Here is an 11,746-nt window from a genome sequence, read left to right as displayed (position 1 = left end):
TAATGATATGAATGAAATATAAAATATACATATATTTATTTATATTATTAAGAATAATCTAATTTTTAAATATTTGACATAGAAATCAAAATTAGAAAATATAGGGTGGGAAAGAAAGTCACTTAGCATCCCTGCTGCAGAATAGAGGATGTACCCAAAGTTAATTCGTTCATGTCAAGAACACATTACACCAAAGGGAAACAGATTGATGTGTGTTACATGCAAGGCCGCTAACTTGATGGAGGCCATATTGAATGCAACTCCTTAACTGTAAAGAAGGAGTTATGTGACACATCATTTAGGATTAGATCTTCCCAAGGAATTGATTGATTGCCTGTATCACAAGTAACAGTTGCCAATCTATTACAGAAATTCAGGGAGACGGGATCAGTCCATGATAAGAAACGATCGGGCTTGTGTAATCATCCTGCAACATCTCTCCCCTGCCAACCAGGACGATTTCGATGCGTTCTTCCTGTGTTAGGCACTTTGTGTTATTTGTTCTCCAACCTGTAACAACAAAGGAAACACATTAATAACTCTGTAACCGTTTGAGGTAGGTCAATATAACTTTCAGCAATCAATTCCTTGTGAAGTTCTGACCTTAAATGATGTATCACATGATCTCTACTTATTTACAATTTCGGAGTTGCATTCAATATGGCCACCATCAAATTGGCGGCGGTGCGTGTAACACGCATCAATCTGTTTCCCTTTGGTGTAATGTGTTCTTGACATAAGCGAATTAACTTTGGATTCCTTCTATATTTTGTTGCAGGGTTGCTAAGTGACTTTCTTTCCCACCCTGTGTATTGATAATAATATTCTTGTCCTTATTCAAGAAATATAAAAAAAAATTGCTTATTAATTTTATTCTCCCAAATTAAGTTATGATTTTTAAAACCAAAGTTTGTTTTATTACATGCTAATGATTAATACCAAATATAAATGGGATGTAGTTGTCTTACCACTTGCATATATCGTGCTTTTAATCAGTACGAGAATGATATTTTAAGAATGTTCCTTCTATGAAACTGTGCACATGGCCGTGTTGACACAGTTATTTAAGCGATGCGCAAAAGACATTCAACTATTCACAAAATTAATAAATTAATAATTTTTATCTTACGAAATGTATAGGTTTCGAATTATTTAAATGCTGAACTCTGGAAGCATAATATAAGAGACCTCATTTTATCAGTTGAAAACATTATTATTGTTACTCGACGTGTAATGCTACTTATTTGTCATTTGATGTCTGGAAAGTTTTTGCTAGTATCGTATTGCATAGTTCGTAAATTTATTATTATTATTAAATTAATAGTAAATTAAATGAAAGGGATTTGATCTATCAATATGTCAAAAGAAGTGATGGCTGAAAAAAGCGAAAAAACTAAGTTGTCTTTCTTTAAATAGAGTGGTTTGACAAGATATCAAGCCGCCGAATGTCAAGATGTCACACCAATTGCAAGAAATATTTACGTGTAAGTTTGGAGTGAAGTTGCTAATGGAAGATGTACATCGACATCAAACAACTTAGTTTTTTTAAAACGATATCTGACAAATAAAACTCATTTAATACTGATATATTCACTTTCTTAAATACATATAACGAATTATAAATAATTGTCTATCCAGTGTCTATACAATTAAATTAAACTAAACTAATTTAATACGAGATATTGAATAAATATGCCAGAAATATAAAAAGTTTGAATATTAACATTTATTTCATGTTCTTATGCATTCAATAAAGCGTACACAGATTGTCACACAAGCGAAGTTTGCACAACAGAAAATTCGCACTCAAATCACAAAAATTTTTGAGAAAACGTTGACATTTTTCATGACAGTCTTAAAAATCCAAAATGTAATAAAAGTAAATTTTTTAAAATAAACTCTTGTAATTTAAATTTAAAGTTTATTACTTGAATTGGCATTAATGCCATCTTTTATATGTTGTATTTAAAGAATAGGAAACAATTTATTTAAAATGCATTTATTTGAATTTAAAACTAAAATACTGGTTTAGTATGATTTCTTTATGTAATCTACAATATTCTATACGTCATTTAAAATGTATATTTTTGTGTAAAATCAATAATATTGTCTTGAAATAGTTTACATGTGACGTTTTGTTTTAAATATATGAATTTTATTTATCTAATATATATTACTCGTTTATATTAAAAAAATGGTAAGTAGTAGTAGTATAGTAGTTTAGGTTTGTGTAGGGTGACTACTACCTGACAATATCGCAATGTTTTTAATGTTATCTATTAGTTAAAGACCAAAAATTTAGCAAGATAAATCACTACGCAATCTAAATACGTATCATTATTATTATAATCTTCAGTCAATTTAGATCTGTTGGATAGTTTAATCGTCAGTCTGCCTAAGTTTGGAGATAGGGAAATTGAAATAAGAGAAGAGAGCGAAGGATCAGTCTTAAACTTTCAACACGATAAACAGAATAGCTATTTATTATATTTCTCCTTTTCCTTTTTTTATACATCTGGGACAAATTTGTACAACATTACTGATAAGAGTTTGTATCGATTCACTCGGGATCATAAAATCGTGTATCTTTGTCAAAACAGATCTGAAATATTTAAATCATAGTACAAATATTAATCATCATCAATAATCATCATTGGTACAAGAGTAGACATTTTATAAGCTAATAATACATTATTGATTACTTGTTAAGCAGTTCGTGTTCGACTACTTTATATATATAGAACTGCTGTCAGTTACTTTCTCGTTCATTCATCCAGGAGTCAAGTCATGATTAGTTTCGAAATAAAACAATTCTATGTACTAGAACAGTCCTTTTTCAATCGAAAGGAAATACATAATATATAACCTATATATATATATATAGACTGTATGTATTTATTTATTTATCATTTGCAGAATATTTCATGTCGTTTCATGCTCACAGAAATATTCAGAAAAACATATTTTTAATTAAAAATGATCACGAATTCATTTATTAATCTCGAAAAACCGATTATAGTATAATTTAATTATATTATTCATCATTAATTCGTAAAAGTAATAAAATAAAAATCGTAATGAAAATGAAATTTTGTTTTGTAGTTCTAATGATAATAATCATCTTTCATTTTGTTTTTTTGTTTTTTTGTTGTAATGATTTTATACGCTTTTACATATAAGACTATTTTTCAAATAATTAATATAATTCATTAGACGTAACTGATAATTAATCTTCTGAAAATATTTTTATGCGTTGTAAAGTATAATTTTCTTTAAAAACGTGATTAAATTTATTCCTAAATAAAAATACAAGCATTAATATGTTTAAATATTAATAAATATTAATATTATTATAATATATGCAAAGACGAATTGGCGCAGATATATATTTACAATTTGTCTATAAGGCAGTAGACGTTCAAATGAAAATTCGTTCCTTTTTCATTTAAAGCAAGTATACTTAATAATAGGATAATAAACAATAATAAATTTAGAGGGCAGAAGATCTATGATAAGAGAAGTTAAATTGAAATTTACATTTATGGAAGTATTTTTCTATAATTCCACACTAGCAAGCTAGTTATCACAAAAGTTAGCATTTTATTTTAATAATAGTCGTAAATTTTCAGAATGATTTGAAGGTCTGTCAGATTTACTTACTTGTACTTATTAATTATAGATTAATTATTTATAGAACTTTGTTACTTTTCTAGAAATAACTTTCTATGCCGTATTTTAGTGTTTCCCAAATTCCTTATAACTCTCAAATTTTGATATATTTAATTGAGGACATATTTAAAATTTTTAGAAGGCATAAATTAGCTCTATGTTAATTCTAACTATTAGATCTTATTCAATTTAACAATTGTACTGATAATTTGTATCTCAAAAATTTGAAAATTTAATTATATTCAATTTTGTCTGATTTGATACGAACTATAAACGTGCATGCATGATTATATGTTAAAGAAAGCAATTACAGTATTAGCATAAAATTCATTTTACAAGGCTCACTCTTTTTTTCATATTTAAGCAATATTAGGCCTATATAAAATACTTATAAAGCTAGTTTGTTTAATTACTTTATTTTAACAATACGAAAAAATAAACTTTATTTTAATCAAATTAAAAGAAATAAAAGTTTCTTTTATTTCTTTTAATTTGATTAAAAGAAATAAAAGTTTCTTCTTTGAAAAAAATTAATAACGCATTTGATTGAAAACACACTTACTTTGATGACAATTAATTAAAGTAATCCAAGATTTTAGATATTGAAATATAATTTGCATATTAATAAAATTAATATTGTGCAAAGATTAAGAGGCCTACCACTTTCTTTACTTTTAAACGTGAGATTACCCTTGTTATTCTTACTTTTAAGTTTCTATATCTATTGTTTATAGTATTTAATTGAAGTGCATAAAATAAAGATTAATAAAAGTTAAAAATAAATTAATTTGTATACGAACCCAAAAAATCCAGCAACGAGTTGCGTAATTTTCTCGGCAACATTTAAAACTGTATGTGGCGCCATCTGTTATTATATTTTAGTTTAAAAACTTTGTATATTATTAATTATTATAAAATGGCAAAAAGCTTAATTTTGAGAGCGGAGATGAGTTTTATACAAGTTGTAAATGCTAATAATGAGTAAAATCTTCATAAAATCTGATCGTATTTGAAATATGATACACGACTCTCCTCTTTCTCACCATCCCCTTGACTTTTAACCACAAAAATTTAATAGTATCGATCCCGATATTAAGCTTCAAATTGGGTAAACAAATCGTGTTCCCCCACACATACACATACACACGCAGATTAACATCCATACATACAGAAAAACCACCAATTAATATTAAGTTATTATTTTTTCTATTTTTCGACATTTTAAGGTTTTCCAAAATGTAAAAATCTTGCGGGATCATTTTGTTGACCGATCGCCATAATTCCCTTCTGTTATATGTAACAGCCGGGAAAATAAAAACAAAACAAGTAAAAATGTAAAATTTTAAGATATTTTCAAGTTCAGACAATACTTTTAAATAAAATCATAAAATATAATAAATAAACACATTTGATCATTTCAAGAATATTTTTTATGAATTTAATCTTTCAGTAATTGAACAAATAATGGTTGATCTAGCAAGCTAAAAGATGATAAGAAACAATCAATATAATGATTCTGTGTTTTATTTTTATACTTAGAAAATATTTTATAACAATGTTGTATTTTCTTTAACCATTGAACAATACTAAGACGAATATTTTTATTAAATGACTGTAATATTTACAGATTTAAGTACCTTACAAAGCCTACTTATTATGAAGTTTACTAAAGAATTATTTATTGTGAGGTTAAACGATAACAAAAATAATTATGTTTGCCTTAATAAGCCTTAATAAATAGGCCTATTATATTTATATTTATAACAATTGTACATTTTATTATATGACATCAAAAGTAAAGAGTAATTGCAAATTTACAGTAAGTACTTTTTATCCTTTTATTATCAAAATTGGTAATTAAAGAAATAAATACATGAAAATAAATAAGATTATAAGTGAAAAAAATAGAAAGCCATATAAACGTTAAGAAAAATAAAATAAAAATGGCAAAATGTCCATTTGTAAAGAATTGTTTACTTCAAAAATTACAAATTTGATAAATTTAATTTTAGAAAAATTTACGTACACAATACTATTATAAATATGTTATGATAGAAGAAATTAAATTATGCAGGACTATAAATGACAATGGCTGAAATTTAAAATAAAACATCAAAAGTAATTGTGGGCATTTATTCAAACTTTCCTAATTTAATTATCAAAATGAAAACTAAATTTGTTTAACATTTCAATATTCTGTCATTTAAACTTACTTGTTAGAGATATACTATAATGTTGTCTTTGACAAGTCTTTAAATGAATTGTTTATCCAAAAATGAGTAAAAGTTGAATATTTGAATCGTTTTTTTTTGAAATAGCTAATTTTATTCCATGCCAATAATGCCTTTAAAACATTATTGCCAAAAATGGTCTCCTGGTATTTTCTGAGTTTTAGAGAGAGAGCCGATTTTAAATTATTTGAAGCTGAAAGGCTGAATCAACTTGATCGACGATCAAGTGGATTCAGCCTTCTGGCAGTGAATTGAGGTATCATCTACTGTCAGCAAGAATGTGAGCAAAGGATCAATCCAAATATCCCAAATATTAACATTTGAGATATATACAGAAAATATACAGAACACGAGGGATAGTTAAAATGACTCTGCACATCAAGAAAAGATATCATCACATCGCGGACTAAATGGAGATTACAAAAGTCATTCGACAAACCATTAACTTTAGTCTATTTTTTGTTGGCGTTTACTCTTGAATGCCAGTGAAATATTTGTAATTAACTTGAAATCAGCAATTGCCAAGACTTGAATGGTACTTTACATAGTTGATTTATATTGGAAGTACTGTCGCATTGTGACAACGATAAATTTTGGTTTTTCAGTAAAAATTACGAAAGACAAAAAATTAGAAGAAAAGATTGAACTAACTATAATAGATAAACGCCACTCTTCTACATACATATTTTTTTTACTTATTCAGACATATTTTTATTATTTGGTACAATAAATGATCCCTGCTATGCTGATTAAGCCAAAAAATCGGTTTAATACCCTTTACATCAGGGGTGTCCAACCTTTTTGTTTCTCTGGGCCTCATTGGAAAAAGTCAAGGAGTTTTGGGCCACAAGTATATATAATATATACTTGTGGCCCAATATACAAGTATATTTAAAAATTAACATGTCTAGATTATAATAATTAGTATTAAAACTTTATCAAGAAAAAAGGATATTTTAAAAAATTACTTCTACAGACACTTTCAATTTTTACTTAGAAATAGATAAATTCATTTATTATAAAAGAGACTAAAGAAAATTTATTTGAAAAACACAAATATTTGTTTTATTTGGGTCTCTAATTAATAAAAAGCGACGAAACACCATTTTAAAGTGCATTTTTATTCAATTAATATAATTATAAATAATATGTAGCCGAAAAAGTAGCCAAAGCGCCAAATGATATTTTTTACGTCAAGCAAAAAAAAGTAGCCACATTTGGCCCAATGTAGCCAAATCTTGCAACGTTGGAAGAAATACTAAATAAAGCTGGAGTTGTGAATCAAAGGATTATAGACCCAAGTGCGGGGAAAAAGAGGCAAAGGACAAAAGATAAAGAAGTGAAAAAGGTTGAAAAATTACGGGTTCCTAAGGACTCTCTATTTGTTTAAAGAAGATCTATTTAACGTTTCTCACTACTACATCTTTTGTCCTTTCTCATCTTTCCCTCCTTTTCCCAAATTTGGGTCTATAATCCTTTGAGTCACAACTCCAGCTTTATTTAGTAATCATTCCGCATTCATATATCTCAAAGTATTTGAAAATATTTTCTTTCCACTCAAAAATAAAATATATGAATAAAGATTTATGGCTTTGTGAAACTTTTGTTGAGTTTATGCCGTTGAAATAAATAAATAATAAAAAATTAAAACATTTGTCGGTTTTGTTTACACGTTTATTGGACCGCATTGGAACTTACCTTGGGCCGCATGCGGCCCGCGGGCCGCGGGTTGGACACCCCTGCTTTACATCATCTAAAAACCGCATCTAGAATATGTCGAAACATCGCGTTAATTTTAAAGCGCTAATCTGTCCACTAATATGTAATTGATTACATAACTGAGACAAATTTGAAGGGCGGTTTCTCAAGAAATCATAAATAACTCTTCAACTCGATACCAAATCGCTTTAAAGAGCGCGCTACTGTCAAAAACTGTGATACTGTTTTTCCAAACTCCTCGGTAATCGTTAATAAGACATGGTTTAGCTTTGCTTGCGTCTTTCCTTTTATTAGAACAGCCATTCAACGATAAGTAGAAACCAAAAAACAATTCCTATATGTTGCCAGTGCAATATACAATATTTACTATTAATTTCAATGAACACGTTTAATAAAGCGACCGAGTGGTAAATTAATAAAACTAATTGTTTTATTATATCAAGCAAAATCATTTTATCAGTATACAATCTTTGCTATTTAGACTAAATTTCATTAAAGTTAAAGGTAAAAAGCTCACCTTGACCGAGTGGTTCCGTTCCCGAACACTGGTAGTTCGGTTGTAGGTTTGCGCCTCGCCAGGATGGGCTGACCACAGAGTTTTCCAGTTTTCTCACGCCTAAATAGGGGTCAGTTACCCTTAAAAGACCTCCCTGAGGTATTTCACCAGGTTCTTCGCGAGTAATTTCGTATGGTCAAGCAAGAAAGCTTCGGCCGGCTCTTCGGAGAATAAGCTCCATCTTAATCCCGATAAATAGAGAGAGATTAAAGATAAAAGGATCTTGGTGCTTCTTGTTTGATTTTCACAAGTGTAAATTAAATTTTCATTTATCACGATAAAAATTTTTGATAATCGATTATAAATGAAAATTAGAAGAAATTTCTAAATAGTACGTATAAAAATTTCCAATTGAAAGAAAATAGTAAATATATTTTAACTTTTATTGCTAAAGCATTTTTATTTAGTAAATACATATCAACAAAATTTATATTCTATGTCCATTTAATTTTTTATACTTTTTTTTTGCCTGGGAACAAGAAAAAAGGTTTTTTTTATTAAGCTCGGCTGACCTACAGGATACCATAATTTCTGATAATTCGAAAAATTCCTACGGTTTTCCGACCCATCCAGATTTGATTCCGGGTACTGAGAGCAGTAGACTATTGCCTTGAGTGCTTTGGCAATATGCCAAAAATCCCATTTAAATTAAAATCACATTGGAAATGAATAAATAAAGTAGAAACAATTATTTATTGTGACATCGTCACAATGCCAGGCTACTCCACCTCAAATTATTAGTAGTGTCTTGCCTCAATACGTCATAGTTTTCTTTTAACAATAGAATCGTACCGGTCATCTATTAACTGCTTTCAGGAAAAAAATATTTGAATGGAAATAACGTAACCTCCGGTTTGCATCGGAAGTTCATACTTGTATATACTTAATGGGCCTCCAGTCCATATGGTTTCCATATCTGGTCTCGTATTTCATTTTTCTAACTCCTTTCTCGAGATTAAGGAAAAACAGACGGACGGACGGATGGACGAACAATAGTGAGAATTTATAGGTTCAGTTTTTTCAAATTGAAGCCCAATAAAGATGACGGTTTCTTTTTTTGTAAAATAACTTATAATTTAATCTCTGGTGTGTTAGAATACAAGAATAAGGAAAGCAAAGAATATCGACTTTTAAATAAAAATAAAATAATTTTCCTGTCATTTTTTAAATTTATTATTTTTACAAAATCTCGAATAATGTGATCCCTTTTGCTATCGGATTTATTATTTTCTCCCGTTAACAACAAATATAACACGTAGCCGAAAAAGTAGCCAAAGCGCCAAATGATATTTTTTACGTAAAGTAAAAAAAAGTAGTCACATTTGGTCCAATTAGCCAAATCTTGCAACGTTGGAAGAAATACTAAATAAAGCTGGAGCTGTAAATCAAAGGATTATAGATCCAAGTGCGGGGAAAAAGAGGCAAAGGACNTAAATGATAAATTATTATATATATAATTTAAAGACATAAGATTTAGGTTTAAATTTTTTAGTATATAATTATTATAAATTTTTACTTTTTATTATTCTAAAACGCCTTTTTTCGTTATCTATCTAGTTATTTTTATGATTAAGAATTTGTTAATAATTAAAGATTATACTATAAAAATTTATAAACATTATAAATAAACTTGTAAAAAATTAATATATGGCATATTTGATGGAAAAAAATTTGACTAATTTAATTTTCGATTAAATAGAGAATTAAATTAGTGAAATCTTTACAGATTGTCCAGGCTAAAATCCATTACTTTCACACAAAATTCCAGCCTTCTATCAAAATAGTTATATTGTATGTAGCCTATTAATTTTGTTTATAATTATCATGTATCAATTTTGATACATTTATGTTTACTAAATGTATAAACTTGTTATATTGCACTGCATTGATTAAGATGTAACGAGTATCAGTTTTGAAATATGCAAAATTTTTATGTAATTTTTCTAACGTAAAATGATTATTTTAAATGAAACTGGATTTTTTTTATCAACAAATTTTTAATATACTGTATAAAAGCCTTTACGTTTATTTAAATGACCATTTGTTTAGATGATTCTAAATTAGTTTTATAAATTATTTTTGTTTTTTAAAATCCTTCATATAACAGAATTTTAAGATTTATCAAACAATTATGATAATAGAAAAATATAGGAAAACGAGAATTGGGTTACTGTATATTATTTATTAAAGGAAGCCGTTTTCCCTTAGATACAGCTCAAGAAAAAGAGAATAATCTAAATAATAAAAATTTTTTAATGTTCATACCTATAAAATTATAACTAACAAGACAAACGTTGCATTATATATAAAACTTTCCAGCCTTGTTGTTCAATTTTTTTTTTCGTGTGAACAGTGCTGTATGTTTGCAATTGGAAGAGAACACATGTAATATGTGATTTAAAAATGTTATCTCATTTATGTTGTGAGTTCCACATGTTTAAGAGTTCTTTTTTCTGACGGCATGGAAAAAAGGAAATTGAATCATTTTCTTTTTCCAGTATAAGCAGGGAAATAATGCAGTCGAAGCAATCCGAAATACCAATAAAACTTTTGGTGAAGGTTGAACCAATGCCTGGTGGCCTGCTGTGTGTGAGCAGGCCACTAGGCATTGGTTCAAAAAATTTCATTCTGGGAATACATTCAAAAATCAGAATTGAAGAACATCATTGAATCAGAACATCGCCTGATTGTCCGGGAAATCGCGGGAAGGTTGAACATACTGGGCATTATCCAACCATTTCTCGACATATAAACATGTTAGGGAAAGTCAAGAAGATCGACAATTAGATACCACACGAACTCAGTGAGAGAGGTAAGGAGCATCATTTGGAGACCTGCAGTTCTTTTATTATTCTTCACAAAAATGAAAGTATTCAAATGAAATTCTTTCCCATCCACCTTATTCTCTAGACTTTCTGCCAACAGACTACATTTTTTTTAAATATGTATTTGAACAGTTTTTTGGCAAGGAAAGTCTTCAAGGAAAAGTACCTTTAATAACTTTTTGTGGCTTCTCATTCTCGTGATTTCTATCAAATTGGCGTTAATGCATTTCTATTACATTGGAAAAAGTGTATTAATGTTGGTGGAGACAATTTTGATTGAATTTGTAAGTTTTAAATTAAATGAATAAACGTTCGAAGTCTGAAGTAAAAATCGGCCATTTCATTTGCAATAACCCGATATTTACGGAAACGATAGATTAATATTTGACATAGTATTTTAATAAAGATTTAACGAATATTTTAAAAAGATTTAACTTATTCTTGTAATTTAGCATAGAATGTTACTACATTCTATACTAAATTATAAGAAAAATTACTATAAACTTCAAAAATTTATAGAATTTGAAATTTTCAGATTCAAACATTACATTAAAAATTTTGAATGCTTTTATAAATATTAATATTATGTATAAAGAAACCAAAAAATAAGACCAGTCCGATATTTTGTCAAAGTACTTTCGAACACCTTACGCTAATCATAAGGGCCATTCGAATACAAAAATTTTAAAATTCGTTTTCCATATTTTTATCAATCTCCAATATGCAAGGATTAATAAAATTATATA

The sequence above is a fragment of the Centruroides sculpturatus genome, unplaced genomic scaffold (genome assembly GCF_000671375.1).
Source record: "Centruroides sculpturatus isolate CEXI.00-Female unplaced genomic scaffold, Cexi_2.0 scaffold237, whole genome shotgun sequence".
Lineage (NCBI taxonomy): Eukaryota > Metazoa > Arthropoda > Arachnida > Scorpiones > Buthidae > Centruroides > Centruroides sculpturatus.
This window is presented reverse-complemented; position numbering follows the sequence as displayed.